This window comes from Oncorhynchus gorbuscha, linkage group LG10 (assembly GCF_021184085.1).
Source record: "Oncorhynchus gorbuscha isolate QuinsamMale2020 ecotype Even-year linkage group LG10, OgorEven_v1.0, whole genome shotgun sequence".
NCBI lineage: Eukaryota > Metazoa > Chordata > Actinopteri > Salmoniformes > Salmonidae > Oncorhynchus > Oncorhynchus gorbuscha.
Window position 1 is genome coordinate 63,091,589 of NC_060182.1, and position 16,036 is coordinate 63,107,624.

General features: G+C 42.3%; 1 protein-coding gene across 6 annotated transcripts in view; it reads right to left on the reverse strand.

Annotated features, from left to right (window-relative positions):
- The window catches only part of LOC124046335 (myelin transcription factor 1-like protein), a 130,471-nt gene extending 114,649 nt beyond the window's left edge, over positions 1-15,822 (reverse strand). For 5 of the 6 annotated variants that reach the window (XR_006840993.1, XM_046366604.1, XM_046366606.1 and 2 more), the window contains exon 1: positions 14,900-15,079. The gene's annotated coding sequence lies outside the window, so the exon portion shown is untranslated. Of the gene's footprint in view, positions 1-14,899; positions 15,080-15,494 lie in introns of those variants that run through there. The other variant, XM_046366603.1, reaches the window with a different exon arrangement.
- Between the last annotated feature and the right edge of the window lie 214 nt (positions 15,823-16,036).

Consider the following 16,036-nt stretch of genomic DNA (forward strand, 5'->3'; position numbering starts at 1 on the left):
TGAGAAAGAGACAGAGGCTCTGTTTCAGACATTATTATGAGCCATTCTCCCCTCAGCAGCCTCCACTGGTGTGCGTGTGAGTGTCTGCGTGTGTGTGACCCTTGCCTGACAGGCAGCCCTGCCTCGCACTACAGGGAGGGGACAGAGGGGCCGTCATGCCATACTGAGCCTCAGTCATGTCAGGGCTAATATACTGCACTGTATGCAGGGAGAGACGCTGCCGTGAATACTATATGGGACGTTACAGCAATGCAGTGAATTAGATGGAAGATTTTTGGTAAAATGCTGCTGCTTCCATCAATACCATCTAAGAACTGAATTATGTTGGATCCGTGCTTGAGGAAATGTATACTTTTCTGTTATCATCCACTATCCACATAGAAATGTCCAAAAAAAAAATATATATATAAACGCATCATGCAACAATTTCAAAGATATGGAACATTTCTGGGATCTTTAATTTCTGTGTGTGTGTGTGTGTGTGTGTGTGTGTGTGTGTGTGTGTGTGTGTGTGTGTGTGTGTGTGTGTGTGTGTGTGTGTGTGTGTGTGTGTGTGTGTGTGTGTGTGTGTGTGTGTGTGTGTGTGTGTGTGTAGGAATGGGGCAGAGGAGACCAGAGGGCAGCAGTAGAATGGACTGTGTAAACATATCAGATAGGAGCGCCCCTCACACTCCAAATCAGCCCCAAAGAACTCCAGTGTTAAGAACAACAAGAGGTCCATAATTGTAATGAATATCCCAATTACTTTTTACAATTTGTTCACAAACAAACACACACATGCATACAGACACACACACGCGCGCAAACACACACACACGCACACGCACACTGGCCGCTACAAAGCCCACACAGCGCTTTTACAGATCAAATAATCCTCCATTCCATCTGTTACATGTTTCTCCAACACAGACAAAGGGTGCCCAGCAGACCTTGAGATAGAGGCACAGCAATGTGTGAAATAATGATTTTCTGAAATATGGACGCTCATTATCCCTGAGGAAACGGCATAAAATAAGTGGCAGTATAGGCTATAGAGACCTACTGATACTCAAAACAGACACGAAGTGTCGTGTATGCTAAACTGAAAATGTGATATAGGTTTGTATATAGATGTTGGTGTTTTTGTGGTGTGTATTTGTAGTATTTCCTGTTTTGTGTCTAAAGGATGATATTCAGTTGTAGAATCTTAATGGCAGCGAGGCAGAGCAAAGGAATGTAAGAGTCTGTTATGCAAGATGGAAATGAGCTTGCCACGCTTTGCTGTACAGAGCTATTTTAAAACGGCTCACATCAGAAAACTCTGGGCCAAGCGGGAAAATGAGGTCACTACAAGAGTGGGGCAGCACCTTCTTTTGGGATGAAACAGAGACCGTGGTAAAAAAAAAGACGAGAAGACTGTAGCAGTGTAGGCCTACTGTGGGTGGATTTATATACACTGAATCTATGAAAGGAATCATTTGTTTGGCATTATGAGCAAAGAGGTGAGACTTATGTGAAATGAGATCCTTCCTAACAATTTGCTACATGTTTAAGTGGAAGCATTAGGGAAAGTATCGGCAGGTTTCGTTTGGGAACGGGAGGATGGGGAGCACATGGAAGGAGAGGAAATGAAGAGAGAGAGCACATATGGTATAGGAAGAGAGAAAGAGAGGGGTTGTAAAAAGAGAGAGTTGTAAAAGGCTAGAGATGTGAATACAGAAAGATATAGAGAGTGGAGGGAGGTAGAGAGAAGGAGACAGAGGGGTGGAGAAGTAGGGGAGGGAGGTATGAGAAAGAGACAGAGGGCTTGAGAGGGGCCCCGGTGGTGTCGTGTCAGCGGTTTCTGGGGATGTGGGTGAGGCCCCCAGGTACCAGGTGGAACTGCCCTACTTTGAGGAGCTGTATCTGTCCTCTAGCACTCTTCCAATCCCAACCAACACACTCTTTCTCTCCCTCCCTCTCTGTGTGTCTTTCTCTCCCTCCCCCTCTCTCTGGCTCTCTCTATATCTGTCTCGATCTGTCTATCTCTGTCTGTGAGTGTGTTTGTTTGTGTGTGTGCATGTCTGTAGAATTGGGAACTGAAAAAACTTGGATGTCGGGTTATCCAATACAAGGCAGCACGTATAATCTATGAGGAAGTAAGTGTACTATAGGCTGAGTTTATAGACTACATCCAACCTCCTCACTTTGCCAAATAGTCAATTGTAAAAACTGTTTTGTATACATTGAGTGCACAAAACATTAGGAACATCTGCTCTTTCCATGACTTAGACTGACCAGGTAAATCCAGGTGAAGCTATGATCCCTTATTGATGTCAGTGTAGATGAAAGGCAGGAGACAGGTTCAATGATTTTTAAGCCTTGTGACAATTGCGACATGTATTGTGCATGTGTGCCATTGAGATGGTGAGTGGGTAAGACAAGTGCCTTTGAACTGGGTATGGTAGTAGGTGCCAGGCACACTGGTTTGAGTGTGTCAAGAACTGCAACGCTGCTGGGTCCATTCCTCCAGCTCCAACAGTGTATTGGAATATACTGTAGTCTGATGACAGCAGTGGAGGCTGCTGAGGGGAGGACGGCTCATAGTACTTGCTGAAATGGAGGGAATTGAATGGTACTGTATAAAATACATTTGGAAACCATTCCATTCACACCATCCCAGCCATTAAACACCTCTCCAGACATTATTATGAGCCCTCCTCCCCTCAGCAGCCTCCACTGGATGACAGGTAAATGTTGTTCTTTGTCTCCACACCAGTCACACTCTTCACACTAGCATGTGTAAGCTAACGTCGCTAAAGGGTCAACCACACTCTACCCTGTTAGGGACGTGTTAATGTAACCAGTGGCAATCCTGACAACAGCACACCTGCTCTGATTGTTATATAGGTGTTTTTTTCATCATGTGTGGCCTTGTTGTAGGGTTGAAACAAAGGCTTATCAGTTCAACATCACAAGTGGCTAACCATTCACATCTCTGCAATAATGTACTCATTATAACAGTAAACAGTCGAAACAGGATATTTGAAGTGTAGTACCATAACAATGGGTTTGTTTGTTTGGATACATTTGGTCGTATCTCATTCAGACAGATATAGTTTAATCAGACAGTAAGAATGTAGCGAAGTAAAGCTTCTAACTAAGAAATCACCTCGTCTGTTTTTGAAGAGGTTGCATGATTGTGTGCTGTTCATTGGAACCTGTCTGCGCTGGGTTTACCGATACATTTGTTTCTTTAAACTGCAGCTGTCTTCCCCCATGAAGAGCTCCAAAAAGTGGCTTGAAAACAAATCGATCGCTTATTCTTACCAGCCCAATCTCACCACTTCAAAGGGAGTTTTGACACATCATCAAAAATAAGTGCACGCCAATTGTTGCCTGAAACAAACATAGCAGCATTCCTCAGTTCAGAGTTTGATTTGTCTAGTCGAGGCAGGTAGTAAGTGGTCAAATTGAACCCAAATCATTAAAACGTATGTTGGCCAAACAATGGCTCCCTGTCTAGAACCTGCTACTGTACTATTGATCTGAGCTGTGTGTGTGTGTGTGTGTGTGTGTGTGTGTGTGTGTGTGTGTGTGTGTGTGTGTGTGTGTGTGTGTGTGTGTGTGTGTGTGTGTGTGTGTGTGTGTGTGTGTGTGTGTGTGTGTGTGTGTGTGTGTGTGTGTGTGTGTGTGTGTGTGTTATGAAGCTGTGTTGGGATGAGCCTGTCATTCCTAAGGAGGCTAGTGAGTGCTCCTGTCCTGTCATCCTGTGACACCTCTCATTTGCTGCTATCCTCTGAACCGGAGCCGAAGGCTGGGGACAGGCCACCCTCAGACACACAATGACTCAAACACCGTCACGTCCAACAGTCCAGACACACACACACACACACACACACACACACACACACACACACACACACACACACACACACACACACACACACACACACACACACACACACACACACACACACACACACACACACACACACACACACACACACACACACACACACACACACACACACACACACACACACACACACACGCAGAAGCAGCAGCAACTCTAGTTTTGAATTTTCACATACACAAAATTAAATGCATTTGCTTGGCATCTATTTAAGAAGGAAAATCATTGGGAACAAATGATCTTTTACAATAATGACCCAGTAAAGTCTGCATGACTTTTCACTTTTGCCATAATTGTTCAAAGGCTGTTTTGTTTGTATGTTCTGCATGTAACATAGTCCTCCTAAGTGTTATACTGAAGCTGCTTCATTGGCCAGGTCTCCCTTGGAAGAGATTCATGGATTGTTTGATGGAGGTAAAGGTTCAATCAAATAAGAAAAGAAACCATGCATGTATCCACTACATGCACAGCCATATTCAACAGTCATTCCTTCTTCCCCCTCCATGCCTCCTCCTCCCACAATCTGTCCATTCATCCCATCTGGTGTCACTTGCCGTTATCAATTACCCATTAGACAGTGTAATATTCGCCCAATATTGCCACCGCGCAACTGGGAGATTTTACAGTGATCAAAACCGACAAATCCGATTTGAAGACCAGACACACATAAGGAGCGGGCGCCCTCCCCAATCTAACTAATGAATAATGGATTGGCGTCTTCTAATCGTTTTCCAATGTCGCACCGCTTTCCCCCAGCCAAGCACGAGGTAGGGGGGGATTACTTTCTCCCTTCATTTTCCACCTTTAAAAAAAAAACCTCTTTCCTCTTTCTTTCAAGTGACAGAAGCACACACCTCAAGTGTAACAGACACCTAATAGGAAGAAGTTAAAAAAGGCCAGCAGGCACGCTGGGATTAGCATGTCTGAGATATCTTAGCGATGCCTCTCTCTCTCACGAAGTCACACTGGTTGCCTCGCTCTCAGAAGGTATGTGTAGGTGGAAGGACGGGGGAATAGAGAAAACACTACAGGTGAGGCTTACAGGGACAAATATTAAAAATGCTGTCGCACCCTTTGGTCGGTCCTCTGTTAGCGAAGCAAGCTAAATACTGATTATGATCAACTTAAACGTGTATAATTGATTACCATCAGTGACAACACTCAAATACCAGATTGATCATAATGATATTATGAAGTTAACAGGCTTAACTGCAGGCCCCTATGCACTTTGTTAAGTTCTCTGAGCTGCGTTTGTTTACTTAACGGTAGAAGGCCAAACCAGGTTATGAAAATTCTTATTTACGCTTGCCTGCCTGTCTGTCTGCCTGCCTGTCTGTCTGCTTGTGTGAAATAGGTCAGTGCAGCTCCTGAAATGGAACAGCCCTCGCACTGTTAATACCTTCGTTGGCTTGAATTTGTGCTGGCTAACGCTCTGAAAACATAACCCAGGAGCAATGTGACCAATCCAGCTCCTATCCACTGCATTATCAGCCAGCCACAGCCAGTGTAGCTCGTGCAGATGTGACTGGTAGTGACAACGTTGGATGGGCGTGGGTGCTGGGTGCCGGCCCAGCCCTGATTAGGTGAGTGGTGTCCCAGGTGATGAATGCCCGTGGGGACTTGTTGTGCCACAAGGTGAAAGTGTCCATTAATCACTGAGCTCCTCCGCTCTCCTGGCTTTCCCATTACCCTGCACACGCTCCAACAGGCCTGATTGGTTTTTAATTGGCCTGCCCTCCAGGAAATACATCATGTTTCCCCCCAGAAAGCCAGGAGACGTGGGGCTGCTATAGGGTCGCTTCTGTCCCAGAGAGGAAAGGGCTGGAGAGGAGAGGATAGCGAGGTAATGTGTTCTTAGACAGATGACCAATTCCAAATCAACACCCATAGTCCTACAATCTCCAATGATTGGATAGGTATTAGTAATCTGCTAGCTTAATCTGGCCCTCTAATAAGATTTTACAACCAACTATCCATATGTGAGGAAGTTTGGTGGACTCACTCTTCAGCACATGGACTCTTAAGCCTTACAGAAACCTGGCATGAACCAGTGAGGCACACTAGAGCCCACTCTCTCACATCACTGAAGGACCAGTATTGACAGAATTTACCTTGGATTTATCCTATCACAAAACCAGCCGAACCACAACATTCAGTGATCGCAAGAGCACATCAATGTCTCTTCAACATCCAGCCAGTGGTTTACGAGTGGACATAGTTATAATTCAAATGTTTAAAATTCATCCAGACCACGGCCTAATTGATTTTATCCTGGTTATGAATCATCATAAAGCATAAACCTCCATCCCTCATCATTTCTGATGTACAGTATATGTAGTTTATAAATACAGCGTGCGTCAGATACTGTGTCATGGGCGGTGCTCTGAGAGGGCGATGCTAGCTGTAAGCTTGTTTATCTGTCTCCACAGGGGGATTGTGTGATCCTCTCCTGGGCGGTGTAGATAGGCCCTTGGGTGGCCTGGGGTGAACACGTTCTACAGGGAGGAACACCCTCATCCAGGGCCTTATTCATCAACTCACAATCAGACAGACACACTGTCATGTGACCAGCCAACTCTGCCTTGTTCGTGTCAGACTGCTCTAGTACAACTATAGACATTGTGTAATTAGCATGTGCCGCCTTCCAGAGAAATATCAGCACGTGGCCTAATCCAGAGGATGTCCGATTTGCACCGGATCCACTTGTCCAAACTGTCCCCTGTAATTCTTGATTGTTTTTTTTATTTGAATTGAGTAGGCCTATGTGACGGAATCCTGGTGGTTTCTATTGTGGGCGTGGAAATATTTCAACATCGTGTCTAGACGCTAAAAGGCTACAACGATCACTTATGCCTGGCTGACAAACGCGTAGGCATCCGCATAGGTCTAACATTTAAACTGAGGAAATGTGTAACGTCCCTCCTAATGAAAAGGCCCCTCATCATGCGGAGATGAGCTGCTGGACTACACACTTGCACTTGATATACGCTTAAGGATGAGAAAGTGAACTTGCCATTTCCAAACAAATAGCTCAGTGGGGAATGGGGATTCCCTGCTTTGTGAGGGTTTCATTAAATAGGCCTAGGCACTATCATTTTTATTGCACATTTAATTAAAATGTCGCACAGCTCAATTTCAATTAATTAGCACAAAACGTGCGTCAGAGCGTGCATAGCACAGGTAGTGGTCACCTAAATTCACAGTAGTAAACTTGGCCTAATATATAGGCTAGCATGCGGATGGTGGATGAGGCATAATAGCCCAGCCTATGAATTCACTTCTAATTTACACACCATCCCTGTTCCCTTCTTACACAATTCATGCATCTCTGCTGGCATCCCCCACTAACCTCTCTGTCTTCCATCCTCTGTATTCCTTTAAAGCTCTTAAACCATTCTCCTAGCCCAATGCTTGTCCCAGAAGTAGCAATATATAGTAGTTTGGTCACTTATTTTGAGCAATTAAAAATATATATGCAGTGCCTTCAGAAAGGATTTTGTTGGGTTACAGCCTGAAAAAATATCACCCATCTACACACAATACCCCATAATGACAATATTTTTGAAATATTTGCAAATTTATTGGAAATTAAATACAGAAATATTTAATTGACATAAGTATTCAATACTTTGTAGAAGCACCTTTGGCAACGATTACAGCTGTGAGTGTTTTGGGGTAAGTCTCTAAGAGCTTTGCACACATGGATTGTACAATATTTGCCGATTATTATTTAAAAAATCTTCAAGCTCTGGCAAGATGACTGTTGAACATTTCTAGATAGCCATTTTCATGTCTTGCCATAGATTGAAGTTAAAACTGTAACTAGGCAACTCAGGAACATTCAATGTTGTCTTGGTAAGCAACTCCAGTGTAGATTTGGCCTTGTGTTTTTGGTTATTGTCCTGCCGAAAGGCTATTTGTTCTTCCAGTGTCCGTGGTAAGCAGACAGAACCAGGTTTTCCTCTAGGATTTTGCCTGTGCTTATAGCTGTATTACGTTTATTTGTATCATAAAAACTCCCTTGTCCTTGCCGATGACAAGCATACCCATAACATGATGCAGCCACCACCATGCTTGAAAACATGAAGAGTGTTACCAAGTGATGTGTTTTGTTGCATTTTCCCCAAACATAACGCTTTATTTCTTAGCTATTTTGTTGCAGTATTACTTACGTGCTCTGTTGCAAACGATACATGTTTTGGAATATTTTTATTCTGTACAGGCTTCTTTTCACACTGTCATTTAGGTCAGTATTGTGGAGTAACTACAATGTTTTTGATCCATCCTCAGTTTTCTCATATCACTGCCATTAAACTCTGTAAATGTTTTAAAATCCCTGAGCAGTTTCCTGTCTCTCCGGCAACTGAGTTAGGAAGGACGCCTGTATCTTTGTAGTGACTGGGTGTATTGATACACCATCCAAAGCCAAATGAATAACTTCACTTTGCTCAAAGGGATATTCAGCGTCTGCTTAAAAAAAAAATTACACATCTACCAATCGGTGCCCTTCTTTGCAAGGCATTCAAAAACATCCCTGGTCTTTGTGGTTGAATCTGTGCTTGAAATTCACTACTCGATTTGAGGGACCTTACAGATAAGTGTATATATGGTGTAGTCATTCCAAAATCATGTTAACCACTATTATTGAACACGGAATGAGTCCATGCAACTTATTATGGGATTTCTTAAGCACATTTTTACTCCTGAACTTATTTAGGCTTGCCATAACAAAGGGGTTGAATACTTATTGACTCAAAACATTTCAGCTTTACATTTTTTATTAATTTCAAAAATGTTCTAGCTACAAAATGTCACTGTGACATTTTGGGGTATTGTGTGTGACACCAAATAAAATGTAATAAAATGTTCATTCAGGCTGTAACACAACAAAATGTGGAAAGAGTAAAGGGGTGTGACTACTTTCTGAAGATACAGTATTGCAATAAACGGGAATCCTCTTTTCTCCCTGCTCCCAATATTGATGTTTACAAAGAAATGTATTACATCAGAATGCCCAATGTTAGAATGTTTCCAATCAAATGTATGTATTAAGTTAGAACGTTTTCCTAACAGTCAAATTTGCATTAACATTATGATTGGATGATAGCTGTGATCAAATCCTCCGATCTCCCCGAGGTCATTAAATGACAGAATGTTCAAATTTGAAGATTGTTGAAAGGCCAGTCTCTTTGGCAATGACAAGGAGTGGCAATGAGTGGAATGTAAGCTAAAGAGACTGATACTCAGGCTAATCCCAATCTCACTTTGTCTGGGTGACAGTTTGCACACAGTCATACTAACCTCCTCCACCACATTAGACAATCTAACATTTGCACACAGTCATGCTAGCAGACTTATAACTCCCTATAGCTGTGGTTCCCACCCTTTTCTATTCAGGGGACCACCAAATCACCTTCTAAAGCTCTTGAGGACCACCATTTGCAGAGTAACGTTATATTTTAATATAAAATATCTCAACGATCGAATTAAGAATCAATTTTATCAGTGACTGTAACAGATTATAAAACGGTTTGGATCCTGGATGCTGTTTGGGTGATGACAGGGGGTTATGCATCACAATCCCTGCCCACTCGGCACACATTGGGTGAATTATCATTGTTTCTACGTCATTTCAACCACATTATGTTGAACCAACGTGGAATAGATGTTGAATGAACGTCTGTGCCCACTAGGTGAGTAATGCCTGTTAACCCTTGCACAGACAGGCTAACTGGCGTGTAGCTATATGACCCATGACCCAGTTAAATAAAAATATATTTAAAAACAGTTCCATTAAAATAGTCAGTGTGCATCCACTGTCCCACAGCCCAGCCAGGCAGTCCTAGCTAGCGTGTTGCTATGTGACCCAACTACCCAGCACAAAAAGTGATATTAGTTTGGCTGTGTGACCTCCTTCTACTGACGTCAGACAAGCTAATATTACCTTAGTCATGCTATCATCTTTAACCCAGCACAGACAGGCTAACTGGCGTGTAGCTATATGACCCAGTAGGTTTAGCATTTATAGAATTCCCATGAGGCCTAATGCTCATTCATTAGTCTGCTTAGAGGTGGGGACATGCTACTCACACGCAAGCCTGGAGATCCTTAGACACATACACAGTCAAGGACGCATGCACGCACATGCACACTACCCCACACACACAATATGGTGTAAAGAATTAAAGATGCATGTCTTGGACATGTGTTTCAGTTTCAACCCACTGGAGTGATGCAGTCATTATTGTAGAGATACATAATTACTTTACCAGCAACCAGGAATAGAAATATAGAAACTGCTAACAACGGTACAGAGGCTATTCTGTGCAGATGTTGTTTTGTAAGAAGTCAGTAAAGAAAGTATCATTTTTATAGCACTAATACGCTCTGCCCACGATAGCGGACCTTTAATCAACAAAACCTATTATTTTATCCAGACACTCCAACAGCACTCAATCAACAAAAGCAATGTTATTATCAGGAAGAAATAGACATCAATGGTATTTAAATAAATGGATTATTCAAAATTGATTAAAAACAATCTTTCTTAATTACTTTTTGAATCCAAACAAATGTATCTTGATACGAACCTCAACACTTCCATGTCCTGTAACTCCACAGTGATGTGGCTGAAGGAAAAAGGAAACCGCACACTGCTCTTGATAGTATCACCGATATTTAACAAGCTTACGTATCGGCCACACGGCCGACACAGTAATGTGACCCGCTATACTTTCAAATCCCACTGACTTTCTGTCTGACCTCCTGAGACTGTTCTGATTCTGTGGGATCCTTGAGATGCTGAGGGCGAATGAATAAGAGGACAGCTGCATAAAGGGATGGATATTGGAGACACATATTTCCCCCAGATTACACAGACCCACAAAAGAATACGAAAACAAACCCGATTTTGATAAACTCACAAATCTACTGGGTGAATCACCTGTTAATAGACCTGTTATCACAAGAAAAGGGCAACCAGTGAAGAACAAACACCATTGTAAATATAACCAATATTAATGCTTATTTATTTTCCCTTTTGTACTTTAACCATTTGTACATCGTTATCAACACGGTATATATACAGTTGAAGTCTGATGTTTACATACACCTTAGCCAAATACATTTAAACTCAGTTTTTCACAATTCCTGACATTTAATCCTAGTAAAAATTCCCTGTCTTAGGTCAGACAGAAACACCATTTGTTTTAAGAATGTGAAATGTCAGAATAATAGTGGAGAGAATGATTTATTTCAGCTGTTATTTCTTTCATCACATTCCCGAGTGGGTCAGAAGTTTATATACACTCAATTAGTATTTGGTAGAATTGCCTTTAAATTGTTTAACTTGGGTCAAATGTTTCAGGTAGCCTTCCACAAGCTTCCCACAATAAGTTGGGTGAATTTTGGCCCATTCCTCCTGACAGAGCTGGTGTACCTGAGTCAGGTTTGTAGTCCTCCTTGCTCGCAGAAGCTTTTTCAGTTCTGCCCCAAATGTTTCTATAGGATTGTGGTCAGGGCTTTTTGATGGCCAGGTACCTGCCTCAGGTTTGAATGCCTCTTTGCTTGCACACGCTGTGCACCAGTCCCTCCTGCAGCAAAGCACCCCCTTAACATGATGCTGCCACCCCCATGCTTCACAGTTGGGATGGTGTTCTTCAGTTTGCAAGCATCCCCCTTTTCTCTCTGAACATAACGATGGTCATTATGGCCAAACAGATCTATTTTTGTTTCAGCAGACCAGAGGACATTTCTCCCCAAATTACGATCTGTGTCCCCACGTGCAGTTGCAAACCGTAGTCAGTTTTTTTCTGGCAGTTTTGGAGCAGTGGCTTCTTCCTTGCTGAGTGGCCTTTCAGGTTATGTCGATATAGGACTCGTTTTACTGTGGATATAGATGCTTTTGTGCCTCCTCCAGAATCTTCACAAGGTCCTTTGCTGTTGTTCAGGGATTGATTTGCACTTTTCGCACCACAGTACGTTCATTTCTAGGAGACAGAATGTGTCTCCTTCCTTAGTGGTATGACGGCTGCGTGGTCTTGTTTGTACAGATGAATGTGGTACCTTCTGGCGTTTGGAATTAGATTTTCCCATGATGTCAAGCAAAGAGGTACTGAGTTTGAAGGTAGGCCTTGAAATACATCCACAGGTACACCTCCAATTGACTCAATTGATGACAATTAGCCTATCAGAAGCTTCTAAAGCCATGACATCATTTTCTGGAATTTTCCAAGCTGTTTAAACGCACAGTCAACTCAGTGTATGTAAACTTCTGACCCACTGGAATTGTTATACAGTGAATTATAAGTGAAATAATATGTCTGTCAACAATTGTTGGAAACATTACTTGTGTCATGCATAAAGTTGATGTCCTAACCAGAAATCTGTGAAGTGGTTGAAAAACGAGCTTTAATATATGTAAACTTCCGACTTCAACTGTACATTCAGCAATGACTACGTTCTATAGCCAACTGAAGACGTTGAACTAATGCTTTATTTTGTTTGATTAGCCTAAGTGTATGTTATCTTCTGACTTCAACTGTAAAAATATGACATTTGTAATGTCTTTAGTCTTTTGGAACTTCTGTGAGTGTAATGTTTACTGTTAATTTGTATTGTTTATTTCACTTTTGTATATTATCTACTTCACTTGCTTTGGCAACGTTAACATATGTTTCCCATGCCAATAAAGCCCCTTGAATTTAATTTAATTGGATAAAGGGAAGGGGTTCCCGGGGAAATGGTTACACTGAGAGCCAGGGAGCGTGCTATCCCTCTATAATGTAATCACATTTGGCTGTCTCACTGTCCTCATCCTGCACAGCAAAGCACGTTAGGCACCGCAGTGAGACATACAGTTTCTCTCTCTCTCTCTCTCTCTCTCTCTCTCTCTCTCTCTCTCTCTCTCTCTCTCTCTCTCTCTCTCTCTCTCTCTCTCTCTCTCTCTCTCTCTCTCTCTCTCTCTCTCTCACTCTCTCTCACTCTCTCACTCACTCACTCAAACGTACAGGGTTGGGCAGTAACTGATTACACATTGTAATCAGATTACACTAACTTTTTAAAAATTAGATGATTACTTCTTGGATTACTTTTAAATTCAGAATGGATGTTTGTGAAAAAATACATTATGTCACCTTTCTGTTTCCCCAATGACATTCAATTCAGCGTTGAAAAAATGTGCACGTTTAAAGTTTGTTCCACCTGAGCGAGTCAGACCACAAGTCAGAGATCACTAAGACGACACCACGTGTTTAAAGGATCCTTCTTTCTTCTTCTAATGCCTCTTAAAGGGAAAGTAAATAAAACAATTATTTAAAGTAATCCAAATACGTTAATGAGTTTGGGTCATCAAAAAGTTGCGTTACTGATTACAATATTGGACACGCACTGTAACTAGTAACTGTAAGAGATTACATCTATAAAGAACCCTACCCACCCCTGCACACAAACCAACACACTGAACACGGTCTCATGATAAGCAATACCTTTCCTTTCTCATCCAGTAACCTGCAAATTCTCCAGAACATCCTTTCAACATGCAGAAGGTCTCCTCACAGTTCTATAAAAGACTGTCGCTAAGTACTGATGGTGTGTACAGTATGTACAGAGTATTGTGGAGTTCTACACGCCTAACGTAACCACAAGGCTTTAAGAAAATGCAAATGATCAAAACTAATATTTCTGTGAAAATCTAATGTGAATAATAATCCAGCAATGACAAGAAAACACAACTTTTCTCTGGAACCCATTAGATTCCCATTTCTACATTTGTAGACATAATTATCACTTTCGTCATTATTCAAAAACAAAAGGCAATTGTTGTTAGAACATCCGTCGAACAAAAAGAGGACTGACAGTTCATTTTCTCTCAGAGCTTTGTTGTTAAGGTCTGTTTTCTTCACCCTGATAAACAGATTGCAGTGTTTCAGCCTTCTCTGTGCCATGGTGGAGATCACCAGCCCAGACTATACATCAGCATGTTCTTTTCCCACATGCGAGCCAGAGAAGGTGTGTAGGAGGAATTGAGCCCAAAAGGACAGGGGTGTGTGTGTGTGTGTGTGTGTGTGTGTGTGTGTGTGTGTGTGTGTGTGTGTGTGTGTGTGTGTGTGTGTGTGTGTGTGTGTGTGTGTGTGTGTGTGTGTGTGTGTGTGTGTGTGTGTGTGTGTGTGTGTGTGTGTGACTTCGTGAGCCCGGACAGTTGTGGCTAAGTCACGAGAACAGGAACTTCTTGCCAGTGTGTGTGTATATGCTAATTATTGGTATTGTGTGGTATAATGGTATAATGTTTTTCATCATATGTAATTTTATGAAGATTTCTAACAACAAGACAACACACTGATTTTGCCAAAATAAAAATAGCATAATAGAAAAGGACTGGAGTTAAATTACCGAAAGCTTTGTACCACCAAAACAACTTATTCCCATAAACTGCATAATGTTGAGGGACAACCCATTCATTACAAGCAGAGCGTATGTCTCCCATTTTTAATTATTAGTTAGCCATTTGTGTAGATTCAAAACAATGCAACACTTTGCCTCTGAAATGTAATATATCCTTTCAAGGTTAGCTGTATGCTATAGAATTATAACAATATAGAGCAGTCAAAAGGCAAAACAATATCTGCAACGAAATAAAAAAGTGAATATTTATATAACTATATCAAAATCCAGCCAAAAGTTAAAAATATCCAAAAGCAGTGCAACACTGTACTTGCCATTCAATCAAACAACTTAGCTAAACAAAGCTTGGCATCATGGCTTCCAAACTAAAGCACATTATACAGAGAGTACACATATTTCTATAAATATTCAAAATATCTATAAAATATCTGTAATACCTGAAACTCAAGCATTTCAAAGAAGGGGATGTTTTAAATACTGCATAGTTCACTATCCTACCTAACAAATATCCTCCTCTCAATTTTATAGCTATAACTCTCTTTTGACAATTTACTCTTATCTAACTCACTTAATATTGACAGAAGCCGAAGTGCTCACAAGAAGAAGGAAAGAAGAGTAACCCACCAGTCTCAAAATGCAGTCTTCTCTCAAACTTTTTTATGCTCCAGTAAGTCTGTCCTCCTTTCTTTTTTGCTCTCTTTCTTTCTCTCTCTCTACTTCTCTTTTTCTCTCACTCGTTCTTTTCCCCTCATACACTCACAGTGCTCCCTACAAACTTCTCCTCTCCTCCTGTATGCAAATCATTTTTATGACTTGAGAGTCGGCTGGAGACGAGGGAACAAGGGAGAGAGAGAGGAGAGGGAAGAGACCGAGCAAGGGAGAGGGAAGGAGGAGAGGAGATAAATGGTTGAAGGCAGACGACCAATGGGCCTGGAGATTAATGGAAAAAAAGGAATGAGGGCAGCACCAATGAGGCAAAGCGAAGGGGCGAGAAAGAGATGGAGGGAGGAGAGGCAGGGAAGGAAACGATGGTGAGAGTGAACAACCGAGAGGAGAGACAGCGGAAGAAAGAGTGGAGTGGCAGACAGAGAGAGAGAGAGAGGGGAGAAGAGAAGCAAAGGACATGCATGGCAGGGGCTAGCTACCCCACTGTGACGGAGGGACTGCAGCAAAGGAGAGAACAGAAGAGAAGGGAGAGAAGGAGCAGTGTGTGGCTTACCGTAGTGTTACTGGCATCCTCAGACAGCCACGCAGACAGACTCCTCACCCTGTGAGACGCACACGGCACAGCACACCGTACCGAGATTGATGAATACCAAAAACATCAAAGAAGAACGCCAAGCTGCCTGGTACCCTAAAGCAAGTGTGCGTCTGTGAGTGTATGTATGTGTGAGAGCGTGTGCTTGCTGGGAAGAGAAAGAAAGGGTTGAGGAAGACTAAAAATACTGTCACTTCTCTCTGTTCCAGCCTGAATTTGTTCTCTCGCTCTCGCTCTCTGTATATGTATATATATGACGAGAACATGTATCCCTGTTTCTCTACCTCTCCCACAATCTAGCTCTACTGCTCTCTCTCTCTCTCTCTTTCTCTTTCTGCCTCTCTCTCGCTCCTACAACTATTCAGGATTGCAGACTGTCTGCTCCCAGCGTCAGTTCTTCCCACGGGCCCTGGGTCTCAGGAGGGAGGGAGGGGGGGGGGGACAAGTCTGTGGTTCAGCTGTAAGGGGAACCTTGAGCAGTAAGATGGTAGAATATAGAGGAA